At 39.5% G+C, this 13,045-nt stretch overlaps 1 protein-coding gene across 1 annotated transcript in view; it reads right to left on the bottom strand.

The window, feature by feature from the left end:
- Positions 1 to 11,370, bottom strand: part of LOC124158508 (proton-coupled amino acid transporter 1) — a 96,349-nt gene extending 84,979 nt beyond the window's left edge. Inside the window, exon 1 of the mRNA XM_046533630.1 lies at positions 9,592 to 11,370. The gene's annotated coding sequence lies outside the window, so the exon portion shown is untranslated. The remainder of the gene's footprint in view (positions 1 to 9,591) is intronic.
- Between the last annotated feature and the right edge of the window lie 1,675 nt (positions 11,371 to 13,045).

Below are 13,045 nucleotides of genomic sequence, written 5' to 3'. Positions count from 1 at the left end.
CTATCGCAATTTCTTATCCATTGTATCACGAAATAGACGGAAGGTATGGACGAAGCGAGTACTGAGCGGTAAGGGGACACTGTTGGAGGGTGGAATGTTGGATAAACGAGGGAGAAGAAGGAAGAGGATAGGAATTTTAGATGGAACGAAATGGAGCATGCCTTTCTGCGAATCAAAGAGGGAAAATTCATGAAGGGAGTAGAATATTTTGTTAGTACTCCATGCAAACCTACCTTAAACGGTAGAATGCCTTAATAATAATAATATAATGAAACGTACTTGATAGACATTGCCGTACCTAATTCGCATAACATCACGACAGCCTACACCAACAAAATGGAAAAGTATGAAGAACTTAAAGATGAAATTAACCCTTTAAAGACCAAACTAGCTTACCAACTGATTTTTATTATTTTTTTTGCATATACTATTTATTTTACAGCTAATTAAGACATTGTATGAAAGAAATCCGGAACAAAAATTTTTAAATGCGTTTTCAAGCATGTTCCCAAATGGGAACATTGGACACTCCAGTGAATAAAATTTCGAAGTTCTACTTTTTTTTGAGCATGTATATTTTTCGAAAATATCAAACGTGCGGTAGAAAATACGTGTAATAATGACATCATTCTCATTATACAGTGTATAAATTGCATTTATGGATTACTCATTATACATTGAAAAACAGTGAAGATGCATTTTTTCCACATTCAGTGGATTAGAGGCGAGTGTTTTTTTTCGCAGATTACGCACCTTCCCCAAGAAGATGTATTTAGAATATGCCCCCAGTTTTTCTTCGTTTCACTTAAGAGTGCGTCTTAGGTCCAGGATGAGAGATAATTTTTGGGTGCAGTCACGTGAGACTTGTCGCTACGTCGCGGAGAAACTCCAAGTGCGTTTTCGACCCTTTTCCGCGGATTTTCCTATGCAAAAGCCATGCACTGGCGACACTCATATTCAAAGCATTTGTAAACAGATTTCACCTCCATTTCTTGCTTCGAAGTCTGGCCTGTAGCTACTCAAAAGTTTGTCCAATACATCAACTCCCCCCATTCCCAAATTGCGGTTGTGTAATTTCTATCCTTTTCCCTTCCTTCCTAGAAAATCTCTTTACAGAAGCCAATGACTCATTAGTGAAGCAGTTGGACCCCAATGTAACCAATGAATTATCATTCCATCGACAGAAAAATACCACTCCATCACATATGAAATCCCCTCGGTGAAATTTTTCCATCACTTTTGATGGTTTTAGCGGGTATTTGGCTATCCTACCTTCGCTAATTGTACTCGTTGCCTTTATGCTTCTATCTGCCAGTTCTTCTAGCAGTGAGTGGGATGAAAAGAAATTATTGAAGTATAACTCAATTTGCTTAGGGTGCTCTACAACAGCCAAAAGATTGCATAGTACCCTACGTCCCAGCGGTCCAGTAGAATTTTTTTCTTTCCCTGCGTATATTTGCATCGCATAAGGATATCCTGATGATAAACATAGCATCCAGATTTTGTACCCAAAACGAATTGATTTTCTTTTGATAAACATTTTGTTCGAGTGACGGTCGTAGTATGGAACCATAGATTCGTCAAGGCTTAGTTCCTTATGGAAGATTCCAAATTGCACAACGTTTTTCCCAACTCTCTATACAAAGGAGATATTTTTCCTAATTTGTCACCCTTTTGCAGCATGTTGTTACGAGACAAGTGAAAGTATCTTTTTATTTATTTGAAATGATTCCTGGGCATCACTGATGGAATGATATGAATCGACATATCCTCTGCAGAACACCAATACAACTTTTATCCACTACACAAAAGTATTCCGAAGAACTGACCAATCTCTTCCCACGTAGCATCAACAGAAGACCCTTTTTGTTGAGCATAAAGAGAGGACATGTTTGCAACATGACTCAAGTACTGCTGTGATAAACACTAGAAGAAGATTTCAATCGGCTCCAAGGCAACCAGTTCCTCCAGATGATTATCTAGCCCCCGCATTGGTTCTGACGGAATTTCTTTTTCATATTGATTCTGCTTTTTCCAAACATTGCCTGTGATTGATACAATCATTCAATTACGTCATGGCTTAGGAATATATAAATTGAAAAATTAAAAGTTTTGAATTCTTAAAAGATGCTGAATTGTAATTTTAAAAAGAACATAACTCCAAAACGAAGTAAGAGGACAATTTATTTTACTGACATTCTCCCAAAGTACTTACTTCTTTTCTGTTTTATTCCTTTCGTTCTAGTTAGACGATCTTTCTCTTTCTTTCCATCATCATCTCTGTTTGGTAGAGTAAGGCTGATTTTCCCTAATTTTTCAGCCGGAATTATTTCCCCTAGATCATTTTCATTGACATCTTCTTCATCCATATTGGTGGTGGTTCTCGGGTATTGCTGTGTAGAAAACATTTTAACTCGACGTTTCACTCCTCCTACTGGGAGCGTTATCAAGAGAATGGAAGGAATTTATTCTCGTCCCGAGATTATTTATGTTTTTTTCGCTACCCATTGTTGTGCCGGATTTGAATTTTAGGCGATAGCCATTGGTCATTATATTGTGCTATAAACCCTCTCCATACACGGCTGAGGTTATACCCATCCTCCCTATTAAAGTTATTAGGCCTTTTCGCTATCTCGATGGATTCACGTATAAGACGCGGATGATATTCTTCCGTCTTCGCCAATACCCGTGTAGCGTCAAACATTATTCTATGCCCAGGGCTGGAGGCAAAATATATATAATAGGGCTGAAGAATATCATCCGCGTCTTATACGTGAATCCATCGAGATAGCGAAAAGGCCTAATAACTTTAATAGGGAGGATGGGTATAACCTCAGCCGTGTATGGAGAGGGTTCATAGCACAATATAATGACCAACGGCTATCGCCTAAAGTTCAAATCCGGCACAACAATGGGTAGCGAAAAAAACATAAATAACCTCGGGACGAGAATAAATTCCTTCCATTCTCTTGATAACGCTCCCAGTAGGAGGAGTGAAACGTTGAGTGAAAATGTTTTCTACACAGCAATACCCGAGAACCACCAGCAACATAGAAAAAAGAAGCTGTGAAAATCTTCAGACGAAAATCTTCTTCATCCGTCAAACGGGGGTCTTCTTCAGGAGGAAGCTGGCACAACTCGTATTCCGACAGTTCATCGTCACTTAGAATGTCTAAATATTCGACTGCTTCCAAACTAAGAAACTCCTTAGAGCTCATTTTAACGAAGTTTATAAAGAAAGTATGTTCTTCAAAGATAGTGATCACAAAATCGACTCTCAGAATGACTAAATATAGATTCGCTAGAATGAGTTGACCGGGTATATTTCATACCACAATGTCCGACAAGAAACTACAATGTATTTATATAGCTGCAAGCAGTCTGAGGTGGCGAATTCAGATATAATTAGGCCAAAGAAGTGATAATGTTTCAAAATTCCTTTGTATTGGAAGAAAAAAATTGAACAACAAGAGTTTAGGGATAACTCATCGGAGGCAAAAAACAGCAACTGACTTAGATATGCCGACAGTCCAATGTTCCCAAATGGGAACACACCTCAAAATTTTGTTATTGCTTGAAAAATAAATACAAACTTGACCAAAAAACTGAGTTTAACAATGTAATGTATATTGATCTTTTGAATAAATGAGTATTTGTTACTTGAGAGGTAGTGTAGAGAAAAATATTGGATAAACCGCATACTCACCTCAGAGGTAATGAAAATGACCAACTTTAAAAATGTATAATTAACAACAAATGTATTTACAAGTAATGCGATTCATTTTAAAAAATACTTCCATACTTTATTTACATAATAAAAGCTATAAAATTAATCAGATATATAAAATATAATTTTTATGAATTTTTAAAAATCTGTTCCCAAATTGGAACATTGGACTGTAAACGGTTAAGAGATTATGGAAATCAGATAAAGTACACATAATACCAATAATTATCTCTGCCACAGGAGTAGTGCCTCATTCAATCCATCAAGGTCTTAAAAACAATTGGACTGCCGAAAAACTTGTTAATTACAATACAAAAAGCAACAACTTTAAATACATGACGGATTGTCAGAAAATTTTTTCAACACAGAGTAAAAAGACGGGAGTGCTTGGTGATAACCGTACCTCAACTAAAACCAGCAAAAATGCAGTGAAAAAATAATAATAAATAATAAATATCAATAAACCTATACCTCGGTATATTTTGTAGCGATGTAGCAATCGGCACCCATAAAAAATGGTGGAATTTGACGCAACGGTATATTTTAATTAGCTACCACACATTCATAATGCACATGGTGATTATACGGCGTAGCGGAGGAAAGAACGACATATGGGAGAGTGAATGGAATTCCGATCTTTTTTTTCCTCCTCGTTACATATGTAGTTATATCCGTGTGAATTCAATTAGAGGAAAAAAGTGACCCAATTTTGTAAACAGATACGTATGCGTCACCCTTTACTGACAAATTTTTTTTCGTGGGAAGCAACCTTTTTAAACGGGAAATCAAAGATGCATAAAATGGAAAATTCCCAGAAACCAAAAAAAAGGTTACGGAAAAAAGGACGAAAATTGATCAGAGGCTAATCCGATTGAAATGCATCTCTCCCTCATAAATCAAAAGCAATAAAAATACAATAGATTTTGAAACACAGGTGGCACTCATTAATCCCACGCATGATACACGTGTGTCACACTTCAAGCAGACGTGACCATATATATATTTTACAATGCGTGAGGAAAACAGAGAGGAGATATCGCGTATGACACGCTCAGTGCTTCCACCAAAATATTAGATTGAAAGTCAAAGGTATATTTAATTCTAAACAAAGCCTCAGTTGAATGGATTTCACACACTTAAGGTGCTGGTTTTACAATGCCGAGTTAGCGTAAACCAGGACATATGCTGTTGTAGTATCATATCGTTTATAGGTCCAACGCTGCCGCAACCTTAATTTGAGAAAATTTGAAAGTTAAAAGCAAAGCAAAGTATTTTCGGGAAAGGTTCTCGGGATTTCCACCTGTTTAAATTATATATCACTATTGAAAAATATCACCAAAATATTTCGATGGGTGACTCGTCCATTGTCATCTCAACGTTTTTTATTAATGAAACTAATGCACTCACCGTTTCCTTCGAAAGATATAAGTCGCATAGTCAGCACTACATTCAATAAAAATTATTCCCGCGATGAGAATTTAGCACTAGCACTAAAAACGGATGAAGGCATGAAAATATATTTTGCGCGAAGAGCAAAAATATTTATTTAATGTGTTTTTTTTCCGGCGAACAATTAATATATAATATATATATAATAATATAATATAACTTTATTCTATACACATTCAAATATACTACATTAGAACATACGTAAATAATTATGGAATATATAGGTACCCCTTATTGTATAGTTATGGGGCTACCATCTTAAACTTTTTACATAGGTCTGGTGCTAGCACACATGAGAAGTAAAATTTCTTTGCATTCAGTTATTTTTTCTGTTGCCGATTGCATTCATTATTACAACATGGTATTTCAAATATTTGCACAAGGATAACTATTTTTCTTATATAAACGCAAATTGAAGTAAAGATTTCTCGGGCTTCGCACTGGGTCAGGTCCTCAATGTCTCCTTTCAACGTTTCGATGAGCAACTCGCCCATCATATTCAGGGATTCAGGAATCCAATGATATGATGATAAAAAATATTTTCAAATTGGTATTCGACCATGTCTATTTTATAACTCATTTGTGTGTTAGGGGTTTATCTCTATTGAAATGATAATAATATTTTTTCTTTTACATAGTTTCGGCATAAAAAATACAGGAAAACAATTTTAAATCAAGCAATACAGACACTGATTATATAATTTGCATTGCCTTTGCCCTAATGAGGAAGTATAAATACGCCGAAATGTTGGCGAAGAGAAAATAATCTTACTATTTCTACGGTGACCAACACGTAGAAATTAGTAAAAACTGTTTTTCAGAATTCATTTGTGCTGCAATTATCTGTTGACAAGCACGCGAAGTCGCGGTAATAACTCCTAAAATATGCCCGAAAATGGAAGACTTTGAGAATTCTCGCTCACACGCTCTGACCTCCTATTTTCCTCCTGTTGCATAATGATTGAATTTGACCCATTTCCCGGCTTTGTTAACCTTGATAAGAAAATTAGATCAGTTCACCAAAAATTTCTGTGAAAATACATGATGAAACTAAAGACCCACATTGGATTAGTTCCCTCTATACACTCGCGCTGTGCTTGGGAAAATGCAATAATTACGGCACCGAGGAAACAAATTGTTTGCCAGGTTTTGGACTGGAAGCAGCGCAGGAAGCTTATAATCGCAGCGCGAAGGCACTCCTCTATTTAGGACGCTAGTGAAGGAAAGTGATCATTACAGTGAAGAATTTCCAAACCTTGGACCTAATGGATGCATTACACAAGAATTGCGAGGATTCACAAGGAGATCAAGGTTATGCGGTATTGTAAAGCATTGCAGGCTAGGATTGAGGGACACAAGATGAAGTAGTTGGGAAAAAACTTGAGCAGGGTCGAGCATAGCAATTAAACTATTTGGGCAGCACATTAGAGGAAAACGGACGCAGCAGTGAGGACATTGGGAAGAGAATGACGCCAGCAAAGGACGAGTTCGAGATTTAGCTCTGGAGAAGAATGGAGAAGGTGAAACAGACGGAGAGGAGGAGAAACGACGAAGTGCTGGACATGGTGGGTGAGGAGAGATAGCTTCTGGATGAGATACGGAGGAGAGAGAAGGTATGGATGGAGCGAGTACTGAGTTGAGAAAAGATGTTGAAAACAGCGTTAGACAGTGGCGGATACAGATGGGGGCGCATGGGGCGCGCCCCCCCCTTGTGGGGCCGTCCGTATTGCCAAACATTGCAGAACCACAATTGTAACTCTTCTATATCATAAGTTGCATTGTCGTGTATTTTTACATAATCACTTTAATTAAAAACTTCTTCCACTTTGCTTGTGACTTGATTACTTTTTATTACGATAAAAGTAAAGGTAACTCAAGGTATCTTTTGAGTTTTTTTCTGTACCCGCTACTGGCGTTAGATGGTAGAATGTTGGAGTAACGAGGGAGAGGAAAGAAAAGAATAGGTTTTTTAGATAGGATGAAAGGGAGTAGGCCTAATTGTGAATTGAAGAAGGATGTCTATGCTGGAATGGGAGACTGCCAGAATAATTCTTAGTAGTAATTATGTAGATTCCCTCTGTCAGTGATTCAACTCGAAGGTTGGTTTGAATGGGGTAGGAGTAAACCACAGTATAGGAATTTCTCACACTCAGGGTAGGGCTTTAACTTTCGCGGGACCACCCGATTTGGGGGTGTCTGTGGGGCTGCACGGACGATTTGCCACCTTTGATTAGCCGGATTCGAAAGCCAAGAAAGCTTGCCGAATGGATAGGTATAGGATATATTTTCCCACTCAATAAATAAAGGACTTCAAGATATGCAGGTCCGGATTTACCCAGAGTGACTCTATAAGCACCTCGCCATTGAGCGCCCCTCCTCACTTTAGCACCCCCCCCCCCAACTATTTTTATGATAAGGCATAGGTACTCGCATGAGGTAAGGTTCGGAAAAAAGGTATAAACAGGTGAATGTCTGACAGCATAAGTTAATGCTTGTATTTTTACGCAGGGACAATTCTATTTTTTTTAAACAGATTGAAGTAAAACTCTATGAAACGGTTTAAATTTTATGCAACTTAAGCAATTTATGAATACACTTTCCAAAAATAATGCTTAGCCTTAATTCTACAACAAAAAAAGAAGAGTAACTTCAAAAATACAAGCATTACGTATTGCTGTAACTGAATGAACTGCGGTAGTACGAAATATAATATAAATTAACTAATTTTAAAATGCATGAAGATCAGTGGTACGAACTACATTTTCAATTGAACAAATCCTCTAAAATACAAATACGGCCAACTGCATATCCTCCTGTAATATTTTCTAGAGAAATTAAAGTTCAGATTCAAGTTCTGCTATAATCCTAACTTAGCAGCCCTATCAAAGCCCTAGGAAAGAGGGCACCTGCCGGCAGACGGAACCCACATAATAAGCCAGCTGACGGCGGTGCCCTTCGAGGCGCCTCCAGTACAGATCATTGCCAGTTGCAAAACAGAAGTCGCCCCTTGCACTGCGACGCCCCTAGGCACGTGCCTATTTTGCGTTACGGTAAATCCGGCCCTGAAGATATGCGTCGAATTGCCAACTCACACCGCAATATTCAATTGACTGGTGTTCTAACGCCTCCCACCTTACTCATTCACATCGAGGCGACTCGAGAGGTAGCATGTAGATTTCGCTGTGCAGGGGAAACAATGAAAAGAGGCGTACACAAAATTTAAAAGCTCAATTCCAACGGTGGAAAAGAAGCAAATTTTAAATATTTCTCTTGAGCGCCCTACACGTAATATGATCCTAGAATCCCCGGGAATCATGTGCAGAAAACGGTATCCATTCGTCAAGCACTGCAACGCAACAGAGAGCGTTGTTTAAATTTCACATAGGTCAGGTTGTGAGCCGCTAGACACTGGATGGTTACGAGCTACGCTTTCACTGATTGAACAATTTTGAAAAGAAAAATCTTTCAAAGTGATTCATAGAACCACATATCATAACACCGTTCCATATCCTGATCCGACAAAAACGATGAAATAAGAGAGATATTTTCCGAACGATTAGGCACAGGAATTATTTTATCTCACGCTTAGCATAGGACTTTAATTAATACTATGCCCTACCAATTTACCAGTGAACACCATAATGTCTCAGTGAGTTAACTAGTAAATGATTGGTATGAAATGGTATCCAGCAATTCGCCAAGTGACTCGCGAGGAACCATGCGTATGTCGATGGATGTAGAGAAGTGAGGTCGCGATGTTAACGAAATATTGCAAAAATACAAATAAAATAAATACAATATCGCGAAGCCGTTGGCAATAAAATCTGCCCTTACTAGGAATATAGAGATAAATATTCAAGGGAAAAATAGCGGTTGAAACATAAACTTAAAAATTATAAAAAAAATGATTGAAATTTTCCCGCCAAACACCACCGAGGCGGATTCAACTGTATAATAGGCGAGATATGGTGGAGCAGCATGGTGAAATGAAGCAAATAAAAATGTTGGTAGTGTTTTCTTTTCAATGGCTAAAATTTCTAATCCACAGCATGTTTCTACGACATCAGGTCAATTAAAAAACCACCGGTAGAGATAAAGCGATTCACGTAATCTTGTCCAAATGTTCTTGACGGCACAAACCCGCGCGAATAATACGGACACAATATTGTTGAATTATTAATTTTTGACGAAAAAAAGCAAATAAACATTTTGGCAGTGTTTTCTTTTCAATGGCTAAAATTTCTAATCCACAGCATGTTTCTACGACATCAGGTCAATTAAATAACCACCGGTAGATTCGCGTAATCTTGTCCAAATGTTCTTGACGTCACAAACCCACGCGAATAATACGGACACAATTTTTTTGAATTATTAATTTTCGAGGATATTACGGAGGTAGGTAGTCCGATACTCACTCTGCCACCGAGGGAGACCACTGTCCACCGGGCGCGAAGACTCTTATCCCGGGGATCAGCGGGGACGTCGCGCACGCCAAGTGAAGACGCCCTGGAGTGTTGTCGTAGCCGGCGAGACGGTCGTCGTCTTGAGTCGACCTCGAGACGGAGGCCGCTTCTTCAGCCGCTGGTCCGGATGATCATGCAGCTAGTCGAGACCTCACTCTGCCCCACTTCCTTCCGACAATCTGCGCCCCGGATCCGAGCGACACACACTTTTTATCGCTCTTTCGACACAGTATCGCCACCGAGGTTATGACAGCATCCTCTCACCACAGTTCATTCAATCTATCTCTTTCCCTCCTCCACTCCGCCAGGGTTCGAACCTCTTCCAGATCTTCGCTTCTTCGGACAGCAGAAGGCGCACGCCGCACCAACACACAGACCTGAGACACCGCTACGGATTCGGCTACGGATACGGATTCGTGAGGGTTTTGGTTCGCGTCCAGGTCAGGGAAAGCGTTTGTCCATTGTAAAAATGTTCTCCTTTGTGGTTATTCCCGGGATGGTTTGTGGCTGGGAGTTAAGGGACTTCTTGTTAATAAAAAGTCAATTAAGAGTGCACTTGAAGGTAACTCTGAAGTGATTTGCAGTGGCAACTAACTGCGCTCAAGGAAAGTCCTGTGAAGACATGATAATCCCCAGTGTCACCATGAGATTAGAAGTGGGATATATGCTTCGCGCTAAAAATGAAGAAAGAGGCCACTTCAACGAGAGGGATTCCCCTTTTCAAGCTATTAATTCTGGGATGGTACGAGGATGGTGCCTTTACGCAAGAAAAGTACGAGAAACGACCGTACATTCAAGAAATTAGTTGGTTCTCTCCTCAAGGAGATACCATCTCTCTAATTATTTCACACGCGGATTTGAAGACTTCCTGAAGCACATCCGGGGGTCATCAAAATGAGAAATGTATCTGGAATTGGCAGACCTGCTTTCACAGAGATCCTTGCGATCACCATAAGCTCAGGAAGGGAATCCTTTTCGTCACAGAAGCCTTCAGAAATTAGTCGGCTCTTCTTTCGATGAAAAGGTTAGCGTATAATGTATTGTTGTTCAACCCAAAAGTGGATTCTATGAAGCAGAAAATTAAAAACAGATGAAGATGCTTTCTTGAAGTAATTCTTTGTTGATTCACCTCGAAAACGGTTGCACCTTTCTTCAAATTTCTCCACAAACTGAACTTTAGGGTTTCAGAAGATCAGGGGTTCCCAGTCTTCAAGCCGCACGTTCTATCAAAAGATTCTTTGAAACCAGAAAATAAAGATGGAAAAAATTGTTTTTTTTTTGAAGTTGATTGTTTCCCCTCCAAAAAGGTCGCGATTGTCTTCACATTAATCTACAACCGTAATATTACACTCGGTGGAGAAGAGTGATGGCTTTCAACGAAGAAAAAAATTGTTTTTTTCCTCCAAAAAAAAAAAACAAGATCGTGGTTTTCGTCAAATTGCTCCACAAACGGAAATTCACACACTCGCAGGAGAAGCGCGTGAGGATGAGATGGCTTCCACTACGACACGCGTGAGATGCCAACTGAATCGTGAAACTGAAGGGTTCCTCGGGGCAATGGCTTCAAAAGCACCGGTGCGCTCGTAAGACTCGTGCGGCAATGATTCAGCTGGTAAAGCACAAGCACAGAGAATTTCTCGGGCGAGAAAGAGGGAGGTAGATAGAGAGAGAGGCTTTGGCCACGCGGTCGTGTTTACACTCGTTGGGTGCGAACTTGGGAGTGACGGAGAGGCGGACGTCTTGAACGGATTTAAACGTCCGCGCTGCCCGCGGCGAGGGATACACTCTCCAAGCCCCCCTCCTCATTTGCTTCCGCACTTTTCCAAGCGGTCTTACCACACTCTCCGAGTGGTGATATGCCTTCTCGCCCCTCCCGAGGTGGTGGCATTATTGGAAATCGGTTGGCTGCGCAGGAGGTGGAAAAGATGGGGGGGGCAAAGGGAGAGGGGGTTTCCCTCGTGCCTATCACTCCTCGGAGGAGATAGAGGCACGCGAGGAAATCATGAAGTGGACGAGCACATATATATACGTACACGCGCCAAGTGGACAGCAGACCACTGTCCGCCCCGTTGAAGATTGTCGCTTTACGCGCTTTTTAAATGGTTTTCAAAAATAGTACGCACAGCGACAATGAGTGTAGATCCTGGAAATCTCATCTGCAATTTATCATGAATCTCATCTTCAAAAGCTTCATCTACTTAAAATTTCCGACGAGAGAATTTATCCCCCTGATCTCTGAATGGGCTTGCCACTGACTGATAGTAGCAGCAACAAACTTAAAAATATGAAAATAATTCGAATGGAAGATACTGGATTTCTTTATATCGTAATATTAATCTAACAGAATTAATGCGTAGTTCAAAGCATAGTTATAGCTTGATTGTTCAGCTACGGAACGAGGTAAAGCTCCTTTTCTGCGACAAAAAAAAACCTTTCCCTGGATAAAATGCTGTAGTGTACAGAGAAATCCGTTCCAGCAAAGATATAGATGAACTAACGAATGACCATGCTGTTATCCAAGCGTGGTGCGATGCATGGCAGTTAGAATTAAATTAAAAAAAAATGCGTCGTAATGAATTTCTGGAAGGAGAATAACTCTCTATGTAATACGGGGTACCCAATTAGAGACTGTTGAATCCGTGAAATATCTAGGAGTTAGACTCAATAATGGTCTATCGCGGAATAAACATATATTCGAGAAATAAACGGTCAAGCTAATCGTAAAATGGGTTTTGTTAAAAGAATATTAGGAAAGTGCGACGACAAAGTTAGCTACTTTTCAAGTGCGACGACAAAGTTAGCTACTTTTCCCTCGTTAGACCACATTTAGAATACGCTGCTAGTGTTTGGGACCCCCATGAAAAAGGCTTAATATCATAGTTAGAACGCGTGCAAAGAAGAGCTGCCAGGTATATGAAAGGTCGTTACGATAGTCTTGTCGGTGTAACTGACCTCTTATATAAAGTCGGATGGGAATTTCTATCGGACCGTAGATCGAAAAATAGAGCAAACCTTTTAGATAAATTCAAGAGCAGTGTCTTTTCTAACGAAGTTAGCCATATCGTACGGATGCCAACATACTACGGAAGATCAGATCACATAAATAAAATAAGATTGATAGACTGTAGAACAGACTTATTCAGAATGTCTTTTTTTCCACGATCAATAAGAGATTATAACGGCAGCGATAGAACTCATAAATAGATTGCATGACTTGTAGTGTAGCCTACTAACCTATGTAAAACTTAAAGCATGTTTCTTAATTTTATTATTATTTCTAACAGCATATGGTAGTATAATTTGTTAGTATACGTGACGTTTTATGGTGTGGCGTGCATGTGGGAGTCCAATTGCATGCTGATGATTTTTTACCCCCTGCCAAACACCCTAGAGGTGGCTCGCAGGG

This window comes from Ischnura elegans, chromosome 5 (assembly GCF_921293095.1).
Source record: "Ischnura elegans chromosome 5, ioIscEleg1.1, whole genome shotgun sequence".
Classification (NCBI taxonomy): Eukaryota; Metazoa; Arthropoda; class Insecta; order Odonata; family Coenagrionidae; genus Ischnura; species Ischnura elegans.
This window is presented reverse-complemented; position numbering and strand designations above follow the sequence as displayed.